Here is a 25,899-nt window from a genome sequence, read left to right as displayed (position 1 = left end):
TTTTTGATTGAGTTAGGCCTGCCAATTGATATTTTATCTTGTGTGTTTTCTATGGTGTGATGTTATGCTATTGTTTCAGAAAAAGGGAGAAGGTTTGGATCAATTAAAACGTTTAATCCCGCTGCAAATGTTTGCACCTGTCCTAAGTCAGGAATCTGATGTACAGTAGTTGTCGTTTGTTTGTGTAATTTATACGTGTTTCTAGTTTCTCGTTTTTTATATAGATTAGACTGTTGGTTTTCCCGTTTGCATGGTTTTACACTAGTAATTTTAGGGCCCATTATAGCTTGTTGTTCGGTGTGAGCCAAGGCTCCGTGATAAAGGCCGTACATTGACCTATAATTGGTTTACTTTTTTTAAATTGTTATTTGGATGGAGAGTTGTCTCATTGGCACTCACATCGCATCTTCCTATATCTATATAGCTGTTTATATTCACCACTTTGAAGAATATTGACCGTCACACAAAAAGTCATATAGCTGTTTATATTCACCACACAAAAAGTAATATAGCTGTTTATACTCACCTACTTTGAAAGGTATTGACCGTCACACAAAAAGTCATATAGCTGTTTATAGTCACCACTCCGAAGGGTATTGATCGTCACACAAAAAGTCATATAGCTGTTTATATTCACCACTCTGAAGGGTATTGACCGTCACACAAAAAGTCATATAGCTGTTTATATTCACCACTCTGGAGGGTATTGCCCGTCACACAAAAATTAATATAGCTGTTTATATTCACCTACTTTGAAGGGTATTGACCGTCACACAAAAAGTCATATAGCTGTTTATATTAACCACTCTGGAGGGTATTGCCCGTCACACAAAAAGTCATAGTTGTTTATATTCACCACTCTCCATGTTTGTTTACATCTGTGCTATCTTGATTTAAATTTCAATTATGATTTTAATAATTATTAAAACATTTCAATGATTGCTAAATTATTTCCCTTCTTTCTGGACATAAAAAAAGCTACACTGTGAAAAATTGTCCCTTGTGACATATTTTTATAAAACATCAATGAAATTATGTCCAAGTACTAGGCACATTTTTTCACAAAGGGAGACACTATTTTATAGTTTACAAATGTGATCAACTGTGAATTATAGTTCAAGCAGACACAATTTCATGGGACACTTTTTGGCTTACATACAAACACTGTTACAAAGGTAAAGTAGGGTTCAGTGCAGGGCAATTTATTTTTTTTCTTGTTCAGTAATATGAATTGATCAACAAACTCAGCTGAAATGGGAAATGTCTTTAGATTGGTGAACGGCAAACGAGTACCAAGTACAAAAATTGCACTCGAGTACTCGCTCGAAAGGTCGAATACTTGAGTACTCGTTACTATCCTCAATAAATATATATGGCATCGGTTTGAACTTAAATAGACGGACAATAAAGAGTTATATCCCTTTTTAACACGAATGTCACCAGTAGTTCTCATAGTTTCTATACTATAATTTACAAATATATTTATCATGCTTATATCTCGAAAATATAGCATTAATGTTTTATTAAATGAGGAATTGGTTTTCTTTTGGATGTTGCAACCAATTTTACTTTGAATAAAAGAAACATTTGGGCAAACGGTTCTGAAATAATTGTTGTTTGTTAGAATGTGTATTTTTCAAACTTTAAATCAAATCAATGTTGACTAAAGCATATTTTTTTCAGACTTGTGGATAAAAATATATATGGAAACAAGATACTACTAAAGTATACAACAGTTCCAAATAAGTATTTTCTGCATAGGGAAATTCATGTACAACTTCTCGAATATAACAGTTGTTTTAAGTCGTTCGATGTGTTACTGCTTTTGAGTTTGTCATTTAATAAAGGACTTTCTTTCGACAATTTCCTTGCAGTCGATTCAGTACTGTTCATTATCTGTTCGGACATTTCAGTGCGATGAGGATTTGCTCAGGTAAATATAAACTACTAAATAATTTGAACATATACTGAACAGATCTTACTGTAGGCGAATTGTCGGAACAGTACTAAATTTACCGCAGTTTGTTAGTATCAAAAAACCAAACATGACATACTAATTTGTGTTATTAAGATCAACATGAACGTTTTAGATCATTTTTTTGTTTTCTAAGTGGGTAGGGGGATTGTTTAATTTCAGTAAATTCGCAAGTACTCTACAAAAACATGATAGAAGGCCATGACGAAAAAATTGTACTGGATATATTTAACAGAAAAATTAAGCCCCTTGAATAATATTATACAATCAAACATATCAACATATCATGAAAACTTTAAGAATAAACCCTTGAATATCAGTCACTGTTAAGTTAAACAAAATAACAACTCGCAAGCTTATTTCATCTAATTTGTAAAACATGATACAATCATCAGTTAATTTGTATTGTATACACCATTTTTTGCTTCGCATCTGTAGGTCTAGCTAAGAAAAGGATGACTTAATCATTAAATGTACTCATGAATAAGTTGATTTGAACGGAACATAATGATTATAAAGATCTGCTATTAAAGAGATTTTGGACATCTTATATATAAGAAAAAAAATTTCGAACAGTACAAAAACAGTATTTTAATATTTCATGTACACAAATCAAGTAAAAAAACTTGCTAACAATTTATACAAAGCTGGTTTTAAGTGAACATTATCCCTATGCGCTTTAGTTGAATTAGAAAGAGGAAACAAATCCATAAAACCAACTTTTGGAAACTTGTCACGTATCATCCCTTTAATTAATTTATTCCACAGCTGAATTCTGCGATTATTTTGAGAAAATATTTTGTCACCTCTAACTGCTGTCGTGGAAATCCAAATTACATTCTGACAGATATGAACCAGATGTTGTACATAGAACTGAACGTTCTGAACATAAAGTTGGTCTGTTAGGGCTGGTAGCATCATATCATGAATACCAGAATTAACCACACATACATTTGTAAAGCTTGAATTGAGGTACAGAGAAACGGCTTCTTGCGTAGTATTACCGATTGTTGACTGAATTTCGACATCTCGTGCATATTCCACTGAAACATATTCAATCTTGGTTTCTCCACAATGAAAGAGTGCACTGTTACATCCAGAACAATCTGTACAAAATGGGTGTGTCAATCCATACAAAACAGGTCCTTCTATACTAGATGGTTTAGTCCAGTTAGAAAGTTTTTGTTGACCCAAATACGAGATAAGGTTACATCTAAAAGCCTGCTTTATAACTTTGCAAGGTCGCTTTTTTTCCAATATAGCCATAAACAAACGATGCATACATGAATCACCCAGAAAAACCACTGACTTATAGGTTTTCTTCCCAAAATAGGATTTTAAAAAGTTAGTACAATTACGGCCAGTGCACGAATGGAACGGTACTGTATTCGACTTTAATTCAATCAATCGTGTGTCCCAATTCAATTTAATCAATGTGGTGTCCCATTTTATTTCAACTATATTATTGAATACTCCAGAATATATCAACAAACACATCCCTGTTATGATAATAGCAACTGTTAGTTTTACATACTGGCCTTTATCCATGATATCTTCAGACGAGATCAGTAATCGTATGCCTACAAATACAAAATACAAATTAAATGAGTAGCTGAAACAGAAGTATGTCTCGTTTTTGTGTTATTTTGTGAGTATAATGTAAAACGCTTAAAGTCAATTTACCGTAACTAAAGCTGCAGTCACAAATAATCCAAACACAAACATTAACTACTGTAGATTCATTTATTTTCGTGGGCACCAAAGACGTTTATGGCAAAACATTCCTTTTTGTTGAGGTGTGTTTTCGATATTTTGACCAAGTCTACAAACTTGCATTAAGAAAACATGTTATTTGATGTATCTATGAATTCGTAGTTCACCTGTACCCACTTAATCCTCGAAAGTTTATATTTTAAAGAATCATAGTGATTCCTCAGTATGCATTTTATTTTTAAGTCAATGATTAAAAAAACCAAGGCGGATATGAATACTGTCAAAAAATGAAATTTCCCCAACTCTATTAATGAAGCTTTTTCTTGATCGATAGTAAGAATGCTTTCATGTTAACATTGCATATCTCAGTTCATGAATATCTTCATTTCCCGATCTTGCGACTTAACAAATTTCATACGTATAATTGCAGACCTCAAACTGTATAGGTCTACAACATATAAATTGATACCAGCTGGTTATGTGTACCACTCCTCCTTTTTATCAATTAAAAAATTCTAGAACCACTTGTGTTAAACTGATAATCATAACTGGATTTACGGCGATCCAAATATGACGACAGCAGAAATAAGTAAAATCTTTTTAGTCATTTTTTCTCAATTATAGCATGTTGTTGACAAAACTACTCATTTGCAAGATTGCAAGGTATCGAAACAGTGCGCTATAATTGTCTAGGCGATTAGAAAATTGACGTAACAAAAATCGGGATGAAATCGTAATTTGATGGCATTTTTCTTGTTTGATAATTGTAATTTCTTTATAGGATAATAGTAACTGAAAAATTATAATTGTGTCCTGCAGCTTTTCAATGGTATTGTAACGGTTATTGAGTTCGGGATTGTATACTAGTGCATGTAGTGTTTATGTTGTTCATTCTATCAATAAAATTTGAGTACTGCAGACGTCACAGCAAAGCTTGTGTTGATATCCCCTTAACTTTTAATGGAGTTCAGAAACATAATTGATAAAAATGGTGAAGATCTTGGTTGCGTTTCTGGTATTCAACATCAAATAAAGACTGATGAAGCAAAGGACAATTCGTCAGCCCCTCAGACGCACTCCATTAGGATTCTAAAGTGATGAAAAAGCGCACCTCGATAAGCTACTCCAAAGTGAAACAGTTGTACCTTCTCAATCTGAATGGTAGGTACCATTTTTTTCTGGTTAGGAAAAAAGATGGAGGTATAAGATTGTGCATTGACTATAGGAAAATCAACGTAGTACCAGCAAAGACTCGTATCTTCTTCCGTTTATCGAAGAATGTTTAGACACCTAGCATGAGCAAGTGTATTTTCGACACTGGGCCTTCAGAGTGGGTTTCCTTCAAAAAGAAGTTGCACCCAAGGATCGATGCAAAACAACCTCACAGCATGTTACTAACTGTTTGAATACACTCGAATGCCGTTTGGGCTATATATGAGGAGCACCAGGAACCTTTCAATGGAAAATGGAAAAAGTCTTGATACAGTAAGAAATGGACCTTATATACCTTGACGATGTGATAATAGCCGGTCCGGATTTTGAATTTCACATAAGTTACCTCACTCATGTATTTGAAAGCTTTAGTGATCATGGTTTCATATTCATACCCATTAAATGTAAAACTGTTCCAAAAGAGTTCTGTTTCTGGGATATTATGTTAGTGCAAGAGATATAATGACCAATACTGGACTTACCAATACTGTTAAAAGTTGCCCAGTTCCCTCCAATGTTAAGGAGCTTCAGACGTTTTAAGAATTGACCAATTGCTACCGGCGATTAAATTTTAAAATATGCCGATATTGCGGATCCCTTGTACGGTTTACTACCCAAATGATGTACGTTTACATAAAGGACAGACAAACAGATGGCACTCGACTCGCCAAAGGCGCTCCTAACGTGAACGCCTTTTTTTTTTAGCTTATCCACTTCCGTAACAGGCATTTATTCTAGACACAGACGCATCAACCACTTCAATTGGAGCTGTCCTGTCAACAATACAGTAAGAGTTATAAGCTACGCCAGCCGACGTCTTAGTCCTGCTCAGGAGAAATATTGTGTAACTCGTAATGAGCTTCTTGTCTTGGTATCTTTTACCGAGAAATGCAAGCATTATTTACTTGGAAAAAGATTCCTTTTGAGGACAGATCACAGCTCCTTAACTTTGCTCTACCGTTTCGAGAGCCCGCAGGGTCAACTTGCCCGCTGGCTAGAACAGCTCAGTCAATTTGACATATTATTCCAGCATCGAATTGGAAAAGACTACTGCAAACCTAACGCACCGTCTCAATATCCAGACAACAGTCATGTTTGTGACTGCTACAAAACAGGAATGGACCCGCTAACATTGCCTTGCAATGGCTGCCAACAGTTACACTGCAGCAAACTGCACCCACAATGGGAAAATTTGAAGCAGTCGTTAAAGTATAGGGCTGTGTGGCATTTTTTCAACGTTTATATGCCCAAACTTCTCATAGTTAAAACTTTCACCAAGTACTATCCCTACCTTGACTTGAGGTTTTACATAGATTTCAATTTGATCACTATGCATGTGTGTATTAACTGGTACCATTCCCAATATATGTATCTACGAAATGAAACATAACGTGCAAGCGTAGACGGCATATGACCGATTTTAAATACATGTTTTAACGTTGTTTTCTGTCAGTTTCATTAGAATGGAGATAACAATATTGTATAATTATAGATAATATCTGGAGACGTGTACGTAAACAAAATTAATTATGAATGAATATTATATATCTCCCCAAAAGAGGCGTGGTTTGAGAAACATCTGTATTTACAACGTGCAACCTAAAAGTATATTTGTATTAACCTCTGTTACGTTTTCTGTGGCTTTGAAAGGGTCATTGTCATTTCAAATATTCGCTATAAAGGTATAATAGACATGTATATAATAAAAACTCCTAAACAATCGAACAGTACAAAAAACAATATTTTAATATTTCATATACACAATCAAGTAAAAAAACCTGCTAACAACTTATACAAAGCTGCAGTTAAGTGAACATTATCCCTATGCGCTTTTGTTGAATTAGAAATAGGGAAAAAATCCATAAAACCTACTTTTGGAAACTTGTTACGTAACATTTCTTTAATTAATCTATTCCACAGTTGAATTCTGCGATTATTTTGAGGAAATCCTTTGTCACCTCTAACTGCTGTCGTGGAAATCCAAATTACATTCTGACATGTGTGGACCAGATGTTGCACATAGAATTGCACGTTCTTAACATAAAGTTGATCTGTTAGGGCTGGTAGAACCATGTCATGAAAACCAGAATTAACCACGCATACATTTGTAAAGTTTGAATTGAAGTACAGAGAAACGGCTTCTTGTGTAGTATTCCCGATTGTTGACTGGATTTCAACATCTCGTGCATATTCAACTGAGATATATTCAGTTTTGATTTCTCCACAACTAAAAAGTGCACTGTTACATCCAGAACAATCTGTACAAAATGGGTGTGTTAATCCATACCCAACAGGTCCTTCTGCACTAGATGGTTTGGTCCAGTTAGAACGTCTTTGTTGACCCAAATACGAGATGAGGTTACATCGACCAGCCTGTTTTCGAACTTTGCATGGTCTTTTTTTTCCCAATATAGCCAAAAACAACCGATACATACATGAATCACCAAGAAAAACCACTGATTTATAGTTTTTCTTCCAAAAATAGAATTTAAAAAAGTTTGTACAATTAAGGCCAGTGCACGAATGGAACGGTTCTGTATTCAACTTCATTTCAACCAATTGTGTGTTCAACTTCAATGTAATCAACGTGGTGTTAAAGTTCCATTTTAATTCAATTATATTATTGAATACTCCACAATACATCATGAAACACATCCCTGTTATGATAATAGCAACTGTTAGTTTAACATACTGGCCTTTATCCATTCTTTCGTCAGAGATGAGAAATCGTGTGCCCTCTCAATTTACCTATAAATACGAAAGACAAAGTTAAATAAATAATTGAAACAAGTGTGTCTCGTTTTTGTGTTTTTATTTTGGAAGTATGATCCAATTGTTAATGAAACTATATGAAATTAAAACAGTCTAAAATACTGGCCTTTATCCATTCTATCTTTAGAAGAGATGAGAAAACGTGTGCCTTCTCAATTTACCTACAAATACGAAGGTAAAAATTAAATGAGTAGTTGACACAGAGGTATGTCAGTCTCGTCTTGATATTAATATTTTAGTATAATGTAAATGTTGTAAAAAGTTCAAATTCATTGAACCATAACTTAAGCAGCAGTGACAAGTAAAACATCCGTCCTTGACCTTCACTTCACATCGCATAATGTAAAAATGTTTGCAGTTAACGTACCAGTTGATTCAAATACATCTGGAATATTAACAGAAAGTATTTGATGTATAAACACAACATAAAGCCATTAAAATATAATATCATGAGGTTTATATAGACAAATATATATATTAAACAAAACGTTTAGAAAATTCAAAATAACAATCCCATTTGAGACAGAACACCTTTATTAACTGAAATACTTACAAGAAGAATAGATACAACATAGAGGGAATGTGAAAGATCAATACGGTAGTTGTTCATAAATATATTCGAATGTACGGTAGTTACCACAACTTTCCGTTAACATTCAAGATGTCATTTGAATCTACTGGTACGTGAACTGCAAACATGTTTTACATTATGTGATATGAAATGAAAGATCTTTTTATTTTTATCTTAAAAAACGTCAGCATGTTTGAATATTCTCTTTTCTTAGCGGAGTCTAGTATAGGAAAAAATTTCTCTAGAAACAATGGGGGCACGTGGCGTTGTCAATGAAATTGACGTGAAAATAAGAAATTGAATACGTCGTCATGAGTAAAATAGCGATAAACAGATTATCATTGGTCATCTAAACTCGATTGCTTTTCTCACTTTCGCCATACAAGCTCAAGCGAGAAAAATAATCTCGTTCTAGATGTTTTCTTTTGATTTCAGACCCAAATAGTATCAATGCAAATATGAGATGAACGTCCGAGTCAGCCTTTTCCCGCCATATTTAAAAAAATATCATATATCTTAAAAAGGAGCTTCATAACCTATCAATATTTGAAGCTTGTTTTGTTCCTTAATTAAAGCTCTTCTGACTTTTATTAACAATTTTAAATGATTGATTTTTTATAAGGTGAGGTTAGGTAAAAATTAAAAAAAATAAGAAATTAAAATTGATACTATAAGCCGGTAGAGCATCTATTAAAATGATAAAGATAAGCTAAAAATTCTGATAGGTCATGGACCTCCTTTTCGAGATATTTCAGATTTAACATATGGCGGGAAAAGGCTGACTCGGACTTTTACCTTATATTTGCATTGGTATTTTTTTTGGGTCATAAAACAAAAGAAAGAAAATTAAGAATCTTCTTAAATTTTGGTAAATTACCTTTCATGAGCTATCAAGTCTTATATGAAAAAAGAAATGTCTGTTATGGGGCAAAATATTTTACATTGTATGGTATGGAAAAATACAAAGAAGTCCGAACATTTGACACAAATTCCAAAACCTCACCTAAGTACATCCTTAAAGTAACTTCTTGTGTTTTAATTCATCTGTTCAAACTTAATTTGAAATGTGTCCTTTATTAATATCTTATTTGCATAACTATCTCTACTAAAGGAGGCTAGATAAAGATGTGTATCTTATCTCCTATAGATTTATAGAGATATAATTGGTTAGCTAACTACACGTGGTGACTATGTAAATTTGATATAGGATGTTCCAAAAAAATAACAAACAAAAATCCCGACCGTGCAAGGGCTGTATAGCCAGTCAAGATCGTTAAAAACTTCCATGTGTTGTAGAAATATATAGGGTTAGTTACCATATGGGGTTGGTAAGGAGTTACTTCCCTTTCAAACCAAAAAGATGGCACACACCTTTATAAAAACAACACGGTGTGGAGGAAAAATCTGAAAGGATTCAACAGACGAGGAAATTGATGATGAAAGGTGGAAATAAATTTATAAAACATAATTTAAGCTTACAAGTGTTATTGTTTGCATTAATGAGTTACTTTCCTTTCAAAACAAAAAAAGAAATCGCAGGAAGGTTTCAACAGACGAAGAAATTGACACACGATTGAAATAGATTAATAAAAAAAACCAAGTGAAACTGCGAGCTACTGCTCACTGATGATACCCCCGCCGCAAGTGGATAATATTAATAGTGTAAAAATATGCAAGTGTTTGGTAAACAGGAAGTTGTCGAGTGATGAATCTGAAAACGCATCACACGGTATAGCTGACTTATATAAATCCTGAAACCAAATTTCAGAAATCCTTGTATTGTAGTTCCTGAGAAAAATGTGACGAAAATTTTCAACTTGGCTATCATGTGTAAAATCATACAAGTGTTCGGTAAACAGGAAGTTGTCGAGTGATGAATCTGAAAACGCATCACACGGTATAGCTGACTTACATGAATCCTGAAACCAAATTTCAGAAATCCTTGTATTGTAGTTCCTGAGAAAAATGTGACGAAAATTTTCAACTTGGCTATCATGTGTAAAATCAGACAAGTGTTCGGTAAACAGGAAGTTGTCGAGTGATGAATCTGAAAACGCATCACACGGTATAGCTGACTTACATGAATCCTGAAACCAAATTTCAGAAATCCTTGTATTGTAGTTCCTGAGAAAAATGTGACGAAAATTTTCAACTTGGCTATCATGTGTAAAATCAGACAAGTGTTCGGTAAACAGGAAGTTGTCAAGTGATGAATCTGAAAACGCATCACACGGTATGGCTGACATATATAAATGTTGATACCAAATTACAGAAAGGGTGGATGTGTAGTTCCTGAGAAAAATGTGACGAAAGTTTCATGGGACGGACTGACTGACGGACGGACGGACGGACTGATGGACAGACAGAGGTAAAACAGTATACCCCCCCCCCTTTTTAAAGCGGGGGTATAATAAAGCTAAAAAGTTGTTATTGTGGACATTTGCTTTCTGTATTATATAGACAAATTGAAGCAGGATCTTAATACTAAATATTGAAGACAATCACTTTGATAGGCCTCTAGTCAAAATGCCACACGTGAAGAAATTCGTTACACGGTGCGCTCTCACCCCATTATGCATATAGTATTTACTGACCCAATATATATCATTCGAGCTTCGTTCTCATCCCATAAAGTATTTACTGACCCCATATATATCGTATTAGGTCACTAGTATGAAGGCATGAATGAATACAACATATGAAGTGTTGCCGATAGCCCAGCAAGCATAGTATACGGTTATACCTAGTGACGTAAAATTATAAAACTAAATATACGCTAGTATCACGCATACAATAAATTCTGTCTATACTAAAGACACGTAAGAAATAATACATATAGTCAAGTTTATACAATTGCAAACAAATATCATGCTTGAGTAAACTCACCAATTTGTGGAACGGTGTTTTAAAAATATATAACACAAACAGCTACAATGTCTACTATTAAAATTCTATTTTATGTCCATATACAAATCAATACATTATCATGATCATGATCTGCTGGTCAATGAATAATTAAACTATTGAACCTTTCGTAAGCGAAGATAAAAATTGACCAGCCATTAAATCAAATTTCTCAATTTGAATTAAAATGACCAATACTAATATTTGACATCATCTAAAGTAGATTGCAAACAAATCACCTACTACATAATACAATAAATCGTATGCATGAGATATTTAAGATTATTACATTTAGTGTAATCAATGCAACCAGTATAAATGGAATAAAATACACCCGACCAGTCCATGCTGTCATTGTTTAACCTCATTAAATTTACAACATAAAATTGAGAATGGAAATGGGGAATGTGTCAAAGAGACAACAACCCAACCATAGAACAGACAACAGCAGAAGGCCACCAACAGATATTCAATGCAGCGAGAAATTCATATGGATTATTTGTTCAGGCCGACACAGCCACATTAGCCGTTTCAGAATATAATGCCTTCTGGGTAATATATTCAAAAGCGTACACCAAAACTTTTGATTGGGAAAATACGTTCTAAACAATTGAAATTCAACCAATGACGTAATTTATTTTTAATTTGGTGTACAAACGATGAAATTACCCATAGTCCTATAGTTTCTGAAAAGGCGAATTGAATACTGTTACGTAAATTGTGAAGAAGAGATGAACACTTTAGTTACCTTGGGTTTCTTTGCAGGCACTGGCAGAAACTTGTCACAAATAGAAACTAGGTGTATCTTGTGCCTGAGTTATGTTTGGCCTGGAACCACACACACACAATAAACAACACGATTAGTTTGCTCGTACTCTGGGACTAAATCTTGCAACAAAAGACTACTCTGGTTAGCGCGATGTATAATTTAAATAATTCAGCGTGGAAAGATAAGGAACTACTCAGTGTAATACTTAATCTAACTCGAATAATTCAAGCCCTTTACGTGTCCGATTTTCTCCCACACGAGGCCTTCGTAGATCAGCGGAATATAACGACTGAATTATTCGGGTTATACTTAATCCAATCTGCCACATCAAAATAATTAAACAGTTTATATAACAAACCAAAATTTACTTGAATAGACATGACAAGCATTTTCTCTAAATGAGTGGAAAATTCAATTAACGGATTATAGAACAATTAGATAATAATTAGCAGTAGAACATACAGACTTAATTATGGAATTCAACATATATATATATATATATACAAATTCAAATTCTAAAGGGCGTTATTAACTTTAGAGCCTTAAGGCTCATCAGAGTAATCAAATACATGCACAGTGTATACATATATGACATATTACAAACAATATTAACAATATGCATAACTAACAATAGGTGACGTCAGAAGTTTCATGAATACAAAATATCTTTTATTATCATAAACTGTTTCTTAATTGAAAAGAGAAATGTATGTACTTTCCTAAGTTACAATGCTGTTTTGTTTTTTCACTTGTATCGTAATCAATATATTAAAAACCAATTCGCCACAGGTTGTTATGAAATAAATGCTGTGTCCCAAATTAGAAACAAATATTTGCTATTTAAATTTTTGTTTTAAAACTAAAATGTTTGACCACTGTAAATTTCTATCATTTAAATTAGTGGAGCAAATATTGTCCTTAATACCATGATTGAAGTATATTAACGTTATCTTATTTGTGTGGTTATTTATGTTATCCATGTAACACATTTGCACATAAAAAAAATATAAAAATTTTGCAGTGTCTCGTCCTGCGTTTTTTTTTTTATCAACTTTCTTCCTGCTTTTTTTTAAATTTCATTTTAGACACCCTCCCCCTAAAACTCAAATGGTAGCTCCCTAAGTCGTGGTAATTTTAAGACTGTTGTATATTATAGGTAAGTTTATAGAGACTGTGTTTTAGGCATTAGATAACACAACAAAAAAGATGAAATGGTATCTCAATTGTTAGTATGAATGTAAACTATGTTATCTAAACCTGTGGAGTAGGATCGGCTTACCCTTCCGGAACACCTGAGACCCCCTCCCTCAGTTTTAGGTGGGGTTCTTGTTGCTCAAGTCTTTAGTTTTCTATGTTGTGTCCTGTGTATTTTTATTTAACAGATTGTCTATTTATTTTTTAGTTTTGTCAGTTAGTTTTCGATCTATGAGTTTGAATGTCCCTCTGATATGTATCTTTCGTCCCTCTTTAATAGGGTACAATTTCGTTTATTTATAACTCAAAGCCATAAATTATAAATGTTACTTACAACTTTTTAGTATAATACCACAGCCAATATTTGAATTCGAAAAACGTTTCCATTTAGTTAGGAAATCGATTCAAATTGAAATGGTCAAATAAAATGTTTTTATATGAAATTTAAATGTTTATTCAACCCCATGGCATGTCAATAATATTCTAACTGACCACTGATCCATTACATTAAAATTTTGTAAGCATATTATTTTTAAGATTTAAGTTATATTTAATTATCTATTTTTACTGCCCCAGTAAACTCAATTTTTTTTTTATTTGAATGAATTAATAAATGCATTAAAAAATTGGCTGTTTCTTTTAGTAACTTCATTGGGGTGTAAAAGCGTCGACCAAAGTCAATGTTGAATGTATGAAGCGCGCAATACCCATCAGAGGCGGATCCGGGGGGGGGGGGGGGGGTCCGACCCCCCTTTATGGGGCCCATCAATGCATTTGAATGGGGACGTAAAGTTGGACTCCCTTTTTATCCTGTGTTTGGAATCCCCCTTTTTTAAAATGGCTGGACTTGATATCACAAAACGTCGTGTATACACATTTTTACTCTCCGAATAGACAATGTGAAAGAATTAAGGTTTATGACCCCTTCTGTAGCCATTTTTTACGAACTTTTCAAACTTCAATTGTGTCAAAACTATAGATATAATGAATAATAGAGATAGGCCATTTTGTACATATACCAAGGGGAAACTTAATGCAAAGCATTATTATTTACTGATTCATTGCATTTTAAAGAAAAAGAGTACTTTGTGTTTGACAAAAAACCCAGATTTTTATAGAAAATCCACAGCCTTTAATACAGAGATTTTTGTTATAAAATTTGAAACATAGATTACTCACTTGCTTTTCTATGATGTGCTAGTGTTTATTAATTTTTTACAAAAAGTTCTAACCAACCTGTAAATTCCAAAATACCTCGTGCTGAGTCACTAAAGTCGAGCGCACCCTTTATAGGTGTACTTTATTTGGTCCATATTTTTATTTGTTTTAACCAATAACTACATTAATAAACTTGTTTTAAGGAAATCAATGCTAGCACTGCATGCAATAACCCTATATCTATCAGTCATCGAATTGCCAAATATGAGAGTACAAGGATAAAGGCTGTGGATTTTCTATAAAATTTCCATATGTTTAGCATTGAATCAACACAAGGGTACATCCTTAAATAGAATAACATGGAATTACCGAGAGAAGCAATAGTATTTGTACACAAACGCTGAACTAGTATACATTAATTGTTGTGACGAGGCCAGCTGAAGCGGCCGCCTTTGTGTGCGGGATTGCTCGCAGCGTTAAAGACCCGTTGTTATCCTTGTGATTTTTTTCTGTTTTTGAAACGGTTTTTGACATATTCCTCGTTTCCATTATGCACTCTACATAATCAATATGCCAGTGGCGGATCCAGGGGGAGGGAGTCCGGGGGTTGAAACCCCCCCTTTTTTTTTTACGATCAATGCATTTGAATGGGAGCATATAGTTGGAACCCCCCTTTACTCTTGGTTGGGAACCCCCTTTTTAAAATAGCTGGATCCGCCACTGTATGCAGATAATAATCTAGAAATTGACCATACAACCACGATATGGCCTGGGTACTCAAATTATAAACTTGGCATTATTATATGTTCTTAATCGGCAAACCTTGCTTTCTTCACCATAAACTCTTTCGGTATAATAATGCTTTTTGATAAATTGGCTAGGATAAAATTTGAAAAAAAGGCAGAATAAAAATTTATGTCAAAAAAGTCAGGATATTAAGCTAATATAAAAAAAACCCACAGGAGTGGAAAATAAAAAGGAAAGACAGAAATTACCAAAAAAAGGAGGACAATATTTGTATCCAAGCTTCCCCACTCACACCCACCCACCCTCCAAAAAAATTAAATGGTAGCTACCTTAAGTAAATACAGGCCATATTTGTTCATAAAATAGCCATTCTTAATATATCCTAAAGTTAGGATCATCCTAAGACCATCTTAACACCTAAATTGGTATCCTAAAGTTATGACAATTACTAGGATTTTCCCAAGTTGCGACATGTTTGATAAAACCACTTAGGTTGATATGCTTTATTTCAAAAACACTCCGTTACATTGACATGTGAAACAAGAGGTAAATTACAAAATACAATCACATACAATTAAAGAAATAAATAAAACAACTTAGAAATGAAATATATAGAAAATTACTTTACTTTATATTATAATATTTTAATTAACTTTGAAATGAATAAAGACACATTTTAAGTACGTTAATATTAGCCAATGACAGTAGTCCTTTCATTTTTGCTTAACTCGGATATTTCACATAGTATTCTGGAATATGCTGGTTTCTGATATTTTTTACTAATAAAGAATTGCATTCAAATAAATAATGGTATTCATTGCCAATTGCAGATAAACATAAATTACATGTCCTCTCTTCTTTTGGAATTTTATACCATCTTCCCAGCTGTACTGGAATTTTTACATTGCAGCATCTTAATTTTGAAATATATTTACGTTCGAATGGTGATAATTTTAAAAGATAGTTTTCTACGCCAAGGATTGTTTTAAAAAGTCCATAAAATTCTAAGATATGTCCTAAGTTGGTCTAAGGACACGTCCTAATCCTAAGACTGCTTCGATAAACAGGCTCCAGATTCACAATAATATATAATTCCAGCAATAGATGTTTATATGACAAAATGTAATGCAATTCTAAAAGTGACTCTAAACTATCAAACTAAACTCTATAATTAAATTAACTGGTCTATTACTTAATATTCTAAATTTAACTTATGCATTAAACCTCTGACCTTTTAATTACCAAATCGAAATGCTGAATTAGACAGAACGTATTTATATAAGGATCCTTAATGTCTCAAGTAGTGGCCAATAACATGTGAAATAAACAATTAATTACAATTAATAACTTTTCTGAACTACTGCTACTAAAGATACTAAATCCAACACCTTTTGTTTACAACTAAAATCTACACATGCAAAATCTTCATCTTTATAAATTCTCTTCAACATGAAATATTGGAAATACTGAAAATCATATTTATAAAATTATACTGTTTAATTTGTCATGTAAATTAACTCTACTATAGTAACAAAGCAAATACACACGTATTAATAATTGATATTTCAATATTGAATTTATCTGTGAAATGTATGCATAACTAAAACGAACATGAATTAATGACAGTTAATCGGAACTGAAATACACATAGTTAATTTTCTTGCATTTGATGTCTTATCCTGGACGAGAAAAGTCTGTAATTCTTTATCTCATTTAAGTCAATAGCTGTTGCTGTATCTCAGCCGAATCATAATGCAACCAATCAGAATCTATACGTGATTAATTCAAGATGGCGTGTACATGGCTTTCGACTGAAACAAGAAGCAAAAAGTAGATTTGGTCTAGTCAAAAAAGGTCAAAATTAGTATGTCTGAAGCCCGGTCTGAAGACGTCAAATTTGATTTTAGACCCAATTAACATAGAATTGTCCATATTTTGAGTTACAGCTGGTAGATATTTCTACAATTTTGATATTATTTGTTCAAATAGTAGCCTACACTTAACTGTAAACATCTTTTCGAGAAAGAGCAGGTGCTATAATTTTTCTCAATTTAAATTTATTGTCTAAAAGATTGATTGATTCATTCATTGATTGATTCATTCATTGATTGTTGTTGTATTAAAGTCACTTTAAAGCGCTACTTTTGGGCTATTTAAAGGCGGTAAGTTTTTATGGGTGGGGGAAGCCGAAGTTCTGAGTGAAAACCAACGACATTCGATAGTAATACTGACAATCCTGTTCAAACAAGATTGGAGTCGAGACACCTGCACGAGCGGAATTCGAACTCAAAACCTCAGTGTTGACTGGCTAGTGATTACCTTGTAGAACTACTGAGACTACTTCACTAACGAAGCCCCTTTGCATGGCGGATCCTGAAATTTTCATAAGTAGGATCCACTGACTGCCTAAGCGGGGCCCAGTTAGGTCATGCTAGTGGCGGATCCAGAAATTTTCATAAGTGGGGGCCCACTGGCTGCCTAAGAGGGGGCCCGATCGCTTCACGCTTCAGTGAATCCCTATATAAGTAACCAATTTTTTTTCTCAAAAGGGGGGCCCGTGCCCCCTGCCCCCCCCCTAAATCCGCCTCTGCATGCTGCAGTGATTCCGTTTACAGTCAACCAATTTTTTCCGACACAAAGGGGACCCAGGCCCATTTGTCACCCCCTAAATCCGCCTCTGCTTTGTCTAAAGAAATGTAATACGAACCAACTGTGTTCTTTGACCATACTTTGTAGTATTTGTACATTGCTTTTTGTGTTATTCTCTGTACCTATGATTGACTGGTATTGGTTTTCAAAAGAAAATACAGTTGTGTTGTATTGTTAAAGAGTTACAACTGCTCGAAGTTATTTATCAACTTGCAGGGTTTATATTTTATTATTGAAATTGATTTAAATTCAATAGTTAAATCTCTGACGTATAACAAACATGTATATACGTCCTTGGTTTAAAAAACAAAACGACAAAATATGGCTGTATCTCAGCCGCATCTTAATACATCCAGGGGCGGATCCAGCCATTTTAAAAAAGGGGGTCCCAACCCAGGACAAAAAAGGGGGGTGTTACAACTATATGTTTCTATTTAAATGCATTGATCGGTTAAAAAAAGTGGGGTTCCAAACCCCGGCCCCTGGATCCGCCACTGAGTCTTTAAAAACGGAGGAAAGGATTGTTCCTGTCTAAAACCTTTTTAGAATAGAAAACAGAAAACAGAATATTAAATTCCTTACACAAGATATCTATTAAAGGAATTCTTATTCTGTAAAATAAACTTACACATGCCAACATTCTATGTCTTGAAGCGCTATTCATTGAAAATTGGAATAGTCCTGGTTATTTCTTCGAAAATAACCGATCGTTCTGAACGAAAATAGCTTCATTTAGGTGTATAAAGAAACCATTGACCTTAAAAAAATATTTATTTATTCCGGGTACAGCATTTGATTTTATTTTTCAATCTAAATAACATATCTAATTCACTACCGAAATGCGAAGAATTGTGACTACAAGAGAAAGAGGTACAGTAAAAGTTAAAAGTTACATGTATTCCAAAGGAAGAAATAACAAGAATGTGTCCCTTTATTTGGCATTAAAATTTAAAATATCATATCACAGGGGTCATGAATACTAAGTTCAAGTTGATTGGACTTCAACTTCATCAAAAACTACCTCGAACGAAAACTTTAACCTGAAGCAGGTCAGACAGACGAACGAACGAACGAACGGACGACGCACAGACCAGAAAACATAATGCCCATAAGTGGGACATAAACACACATAATGCACATAGAGTATAAAAGCACACGATCATATCATAAAGGTAATGCCAGGGAATGTGTGTATTTCATAAGTAAAAGACAGGTGTCACCACGGCCATCCTTACTCTGGCGATCTTTTCTGAAAGTTTTGTATCCTGGCAATTTACATTGTTAATATTAAATGTTTCAACTTATTAAAATACATCTAAATATCCGATCTTTATAGTTCTATGGGGAAGAGGGCAAAACAGGTCAGTTAACAGGTTAACAATACCTCGATGTTGGCAAAAACAGTGAACAACAATGCAAAAATACTGATAACAGTTAACAAAGTGGGTTGAAAACAGTTAACAGCTTAAATTTATCACATATAACAGTTAACATCTCGAAAAGGGCCAAAACAGGCTAACATAAAAAGGTATTGCCCCCCTCTTCTAGTAAAGGAGCTACCATTTGATTTCAAAGGGGAGGGCGGCTACGGTTAAATTAGAAATAATAATAAAAAAAAGGGGCAGGATGAGCAACTTAACAAAAACAGGCAGGATGGCAATTTATGTAAAAAAAAGTCGTGGTAAAATATAAAATAAAAGGCAGGAACGAATAGCGTGTAAAAATAATTAAAAGTCAGAACAGAAATTACAACTAAAAAATGCAGGCCAACATTTTTCATCCTAGCCCCCCCTTTTTTTCGTATGTATCAAATGGTAGATCCCTAATTACATTCTCAACATGTCAATTTTAGAAAAAAATATGTCGCACAATAAGGTAAGAATCTTGATATAAAAACACAAAACTTACCATTAGCCTTTTACTACACCAATACCACAAACACGTGCTGATACCGTGACTTGTACAATCAAATACCCAGTCGAACACACCCATCTTCTTTTGTTTGAAAAGTAAACAAACACAGGAAGGGGCGATATAAAGAAAGCAAGACATAAAGCCACAGTACAAAAGTCATATTCAAAAAGTCACTGACAAAAAAAGTTCAAATAATTGTTAAGAAAACAAATATTAAAGTGGCTTGGTAATTTTGGTTTTTCCTATGAATTTCCATCCTGTGACTCTCTGTCGATCGATCCTGTGACATTTTATCCGTAAGGCGTTTAATAATATAGACAGGAGATAGTCAAAATTAAGATATGCTTTTAAATAATCTTAATGATTCACTTCAATCAAAAAGAATTCAACCCCTAGATATATATAATATATATTGCTAAACGTGTGTTACGAAGTTTTCCTCTCGAGATAATTAAATTATAGTATTTAACAGCTGAGAGTGGAGAAATATCGAATTGCAGACATTTGTGCTCTTTGTCTGTGACGCCTTTTTCGTGACGCCACATTAGAACAATCACAAGAAAGAAAAGTTGACGTCATAATGAAATTTTGGCCAATCATTTGCCGCGAACAGATATTTCACTAGTGGAGAGAAATATTTTTTCACTTTATCAAGAAATGAGAAAAAAATAGCACAGACATTATAAAACATTTATTTTAATGATCATATTGATTTTTTATTGATGACTTATATAACCACTTGTATAGCTAGTAGTTTGTTTCAACATGCAAATCAAATTTATATGAATAGTTACTGTACTGCTTTTAAGTTGACATTAGTTTTAATAGGTATTAAAAAAAAAACGAACATAATTTTATTCGAAATGTAAAGAACAAAATTCAGATACATTGACACATCAAAGTTTTTTTAAAATAATTATAATTACCGATCATTTCCCAAAGTGAGATAGAAGTGTAATGGGAAATAATTACTTAATGATAAAACTAGGGACGAAAGATACCAGAGGGACAGTCAAACTCATAGATAAAAAATAAACTGAGTGACAATGCCATGGCTAAAAATAAATAGACAACAAACAATAATAGTACAAAAGACACAACATAGAAATCTAGAAATCTAAAACGAAGCAACATGTACCCCATCAAAAATTGGGGGTGATCTCAGGGGGTCATAAATGACCAACAGTTCTCAGTGACTCTGGACATCACATACAAACATCTAGTATATTTGTTTAGGGGCCAGCTGAAGGACGCCTCCGGGTTCGGGAATTTCTCGCTACATTGAAGACCTGTTGGTGACCCTCTGTTGTTGTTTTTTCTATAGTCGCAGGGGCGGATGCAGGAATTTTCGAAAGGGGGGGGGTGCTAACCCAGGGCAAAGGGGGGGTGCAAAACATATGTCCCGATACAAATGCATTGATCGGCAAAAATAAAGGGGGGGTGCGCACCCCCGGAACCCCCCCCCCCCCCTGGATCCGCCACTGAGTCGGGTTGTTGTCTCTTTGACACATTCCCCATTTCTATTCTCAGTTTTATTATCAAACATAGGTGATATGTTAGTGACAACTGTCATATAGCGCAATGGGTACAAGCGCATGGGGGTGTCCATCCTAGTCGTGTTGGATATTCCCAACCAATCTTGGGTCTAACAGTGTTTCCCGAAGATTCCTCTGCAATTGATCGTTTCTTTTTTGTTTTCTTTTCAAGTTGTTTTGAGGTTATTTGTTTGTAGTTATTGTATCTGCTCGCCTTGGTTTTACGCGTTATTTTCCCTTTTCTGACATGAAGAATACATTATTACTAAATTAGGGTCGGAATTGGGAGTATAGGGAAGGAATAGGCAGCAAGAGGGGAGTGGGGTTTTACTCATACATTAATTCATGTGTTGTATTTTTTTTTTAAAGCATTTGACAATATCGACTGCAAATATCATCCGCTTTCTTTTCCCTTACCAATCACTTTTCATACTCTTATTATAAAGATCTTTTTTTTAATTTCTCTTTCCATCTTTCTATAATTCATGCATCTTAGGGGACGACCATTTGATATTCTGGGGGGGGGGGGGGCAGGAGGATTTGTTTTGGATCGGTTATTTATTTTTGTAAACTAAGAGGACTAATTATCTGTTCTCTGCACTTTTGAAGCAAGATTTTTCATTTTCATTGAAGCAAGGGACTGATTATTTATTTTCAAAACTATATTTTTAATATTCGAAAACATACAATTTGTAAATTATTTGTTTATTATAAATAATACATGTGTAGTCAAGTTATTATGTACTTTTTAATCAGAATTAATCCTTCTCCTCTGCAGGATTTAATATACACATCATATGCATATGTACACAGTATTAAAGTCTGGTTATAATAAGCTGTTTTAAAAACAATTTTTTTTAAAGGGTTTTGGAGCCGCTGAAGGCCCAAGAAGCTATAGAAGAAATGATTCTAAATCATGCTTTCTGGGTGTTCCCCAGACTTTTTCTTAATCTGAAAATGCAAGTTCTGTTTTAATAATTTGTTGACAATATTTTGGTCTCAAAGCAAAATGTATAAATTCAGTGTAAGATTTAAGTTTCTAGGGACAACATCAAAAGACCAATGTGCATGATAAAGGATGTACTTAACAAAGTTAAGTCTGTGGCTGCTGTCTTTCTTTAAACTCATGATTAAGTTGATAACAAAATTACTAAATTACAAAATGAATGCAACCTTAACAGAATACAGAAGGGCAATCAATGAACAAAACACAAATAAATAAGAACCATTGATTCCGAAAAATCAGGGACTACGTCTGAGGGAGAACAGAACTTGCTTCTTGCAAGGCACTCGCCGTGAACACAATATTTGATATGGAGACAAGCGTTTGGTTTTAAAATTTTCTACATGAGACATTTGCCTCAATTTAGTTACGGCCATAGATATTTAAATGAGACCAATTTTCAGACATTTCAAGTATATTTAAATAATATTTATACTTTTATTATTAAAAAAAGATGAATTTATGAAGAATCTGGTGCCATCTCATACTTTCGATTAGACCTGCTGAGTTATTTATTTTCAATACATTACAAGTCAGGTAATTTATTTTCAAACTACCACAGAACAAACCATTTATTTTTGTGATTATCAAGGCCGAGTTATTTATTTTCAAAATCCTCTTGCCCCCCTCCCCCCGAATATCAAATGGTCGTCCACTCTTACCATCTGTCTGATACCTTTTCTCCTGCAACTTATTAATAATGTGCATGTCCCAGGTAAGGGAATGTATGGGATCCCGCGCTATTAAACATGTTTAAAACCCGCCACATTCTGTATGCCTACAACTTATTAATATTGTGTCCCAGGTAAGGGAAGGGTTGGGATCCCGCACTAACATGTTTAAACCCCGCCACATTCTGTATGCCTACTATAAGTTATATGGTTCGCTACTGACCCCCTACGGATCCATAGAGGGTTAGTAAAATCCATAGGGGGTGAGGCCGGAGGCCGAATCCCCTATGAATTTTATTCACCCTCTATGGATCCGTAGGGGGTCAGTAGTTAACCGTATAACGAATTTATCGGACGCTGGACTTTTTCTGCTGCGTTTTGTTGAAAAATAAACAATGAACCACAACAACAGCAATAGATGACGTCACCATTAACGCGTCATGAACCCCCTATGAAACTTACTAACCCCCTACAGTCTCATAGGGGGTCACCACGTGACGGCGTTTAACCAATCACAACGTGATAATTTATCTGTGGTCCGATAAAACTTGTTAATAATGTGTCCCAGGTAAGGGAAGGGTTGGGATCCCGCGCTAACATGTTTAAACCCCGCCACATTCTGTATGCCTACAACTTATTAATAATGTGTCCCAGGGAAGGGTTGGGATCCCGCGCTAACATGTTTAAACCCCGCCACATTCTGTATGCCTACAACTTATTAATAATGTGTCCCAGGGAAGGGTTGGGATCCCGCGCTAACATGTTTAAACCCCGCCACATTCTGTATGCCTACAACTTATTAATAATGTGTCCCAGGTAAGGGAAGGGTTGGGATCCCGCGCTAACATGTTTAAAATTAAACCCCGCCACATTCTGTATGCCTACAACTTATTAATAATGTGTCCCAGGTAAGGGAAGGTATGGGATCCCGCGCTAACATGTTTAAACTCCGCCACATTCTGTATGCCTACAACTTACTAATAATGTGTCCCAGGTAAGGGAAGGTATGGGATCCCGCGCTAGCATATTTAAACCCCGCCACATTCTGTATGCCTACAACTTATTAATAATGTGTCCCAGGTAAGGGAAGGTATGGGATCCCGCGCTAACATGTTTAAACCCCGTCACATTCTGTATGTATGTGCCTGCCCCGTGGAAGTCAGGAGCTGGTAATTCAGTGGCTGTCGTTTGTTGCTGTGTTACATTTTTGTGTTTCTTTCAGTTTGATGTCCCATTTTTGGGCATTATGTTTTCTGGCCTGTGCGTCCTTTTGTCCGTCTGTCCCGCTTCAGGGTAAAGTTTTTGGCCGAGGTAGTTTTTGATGAAGTTGAAATCCAATCAACTTGAAACATAGTACTCATGTTTCCTATAATATTATCTTTATAATCTTAATGTCAAATTAGAGTTTTGACTCCATTTTTCACGACGCACTGAATATAGAAAATGATAGTGCGGATGGGACATCTGTGTTTTATTGACACATTCTTGTTTGTATATCGTTTGAATTGTTTCACATTTGTGATATCGGGGAGTGTTATAGCTATAGACAATCTAAACAGTGGCAAATCACCTGATGAGTACGGACTATGTGCAGAACATCTAAAACTTGCTAAAGAAACAGTCACACCGACGCTTACAAAGATATTTAACAACATACTAATTAACAGAACTGTCCCAATCGAATTCAAGTCCGGAATTCTAACTCCAGTACTTAAAAAGGAAAAAAATCAATGCCTAGTCTCCAGCTATAGAGGAATCACTGTAACCCCTGTAATATCTAAACTCCATGAACTCTGTATCCTTGGCAAACTCAGTATTACTCCTAACACTGATCCACAATTTGGATTTACAGAAGGGCTATGTCCTCTAATAGCTAGTCTCATTATATCAGAATGCAAATGTGAACGGAAAAACAACACTCTCTATCTGGCTACTGTTGATGTCCAATCTGCCTTTGATGTAGTCCAGCATCTGATACTCCATGACAAAACGCTAGATAGGAATATACACCCAGATCTATGGTTTGTCATCAAAGATCTATACTCTGGCCTTACTTCCAAAGTCAAATGGCAAGGAGAACTTAGTGACAGTTTTAATATACTCCAAGGAGTCAGGCAGGGTGGAATATTGTCAACTCATCTGTATAAAATATTTGTAGAGGATCTCCTTGTAAAATTAGAGAAAAACGCAACAGGATTCAGTCTGGGAGATATATACTGTGGAACGCCTACCTGTGCTGACGACATCGCTCTGATAAGCTCTGATCCAGCAGAACTACAAATAATGCTAAACACCATTGGAAGATATGCAAATCAACATCATTACAATATCCACCCAACAAAATCTAAAGTCATCTGCTACGGATCTGCAAAGAATCTCAGAACAAACACCTGGAACTTATCAGATAATGTAATTGAACTCTCCAAAGAAACTACTCATTTAGGCCTAAAAAGATCAAGCAAAAAAGAAAATGAAGTAAATATAGAAGACCGTGTAAAATCTGCTCGAAGAACAAAATATGCCCTTATGAATTCAGGACTGCATGGTACAAATGGATTAAGCCCTAAAATCTCCTACACAATATATAGGACATATGTGCTACCAAGACTTCTATATGGTCTTGAAATCCTTTCTTTAACAAAAACTCAGATTCAGATCCTGGAGAGGTTCCATATTGGGACACTGCGTGCAATACAAGCTCTTGCCACAAGAACAGCAAAACCTGCGGTATACTTACTTCTCGGAGTTCTCCCTGTAGAAGCAGAAATTCACAAGAGAAAATTGACATTTTTACATTCCCTTACAACCTGCTCCAACAATAAAATAAAAGAATTCATCAACAGACAAATTGCAGTGAACTTTGACAACAACAATAGCTTCTTTTTCCAATCTGCCTTATTACTAGCAAAATATAATCTACCGGATATCTTTGACAAAAACATTCCAATTCCATCAAAACTATCCTGGAAGAAATTAGTAAAAACAGAAATCTCATCCTTCTGGACCCTCAGACTCAAAGAGGAAGCTCACCAAATGTCATCTTTAAAATTCTTAAACCTCAACTTTGGCAATGCAAACTCAACTCATCCTGTATGGGACTCAGTAGAGCAGA

General features: G+C 34.6%; 1 long non-coding RNA gene across 3 annotated transcripts; it reads right to left on the bottom strand.

Moving 5' to 3' along the window:
- Positions 1-6,625: 6,625 nt before the first annotated feature.
- On the bottom strand, positions 6,626-19,777 carry LOC143052215 (uncharacterized). 3 transcript variants are annotated; one of them, XR_012971041.1, is made up of 2 exons: positions 19,573-19,777; positions 6,626-7,648 (listed from the first exon to the last, which is right to left on the bottom strand). It is a non-coding gene; the product is annotated as an uncharacterized LOC143052215 (long non-coding RNA). The 3 variants fall into 3 exon arrangements; XR_012971040.1 differs by lacking the exon at positions 19,573-19,777 and adding an exon at positions 13,445-13,522; XR_012971039.1 differs by lacking the exon at positions 19,573-19,777 and adding an exon at positions 11,896-12,219.
- Between the last annotated feature and the right edge of the window lie 6,122 nt (positions 19,778-25,899).

The sequence above is a fragment of the Mytilus galloprovincialis genome, chromosome 11, assembly GCF_965363235.1.
Source record: "Mytilus galloprovincialis chromosome 11, xbMytGall1.hap1.1, whole genome shotgun sequence".
Lineage (NCBI taxonomy): Eukaryota > Metazoa > Mollusca > Bivalvia > Mytilida > Mytilidae > Mytilus > Mytilus galloprovincialis.
The sequence above is the reverse complement of the archived record's forward strand: the minus strand, read 5'-3'. Positions and strand labels throughout refer to the sequence as shown.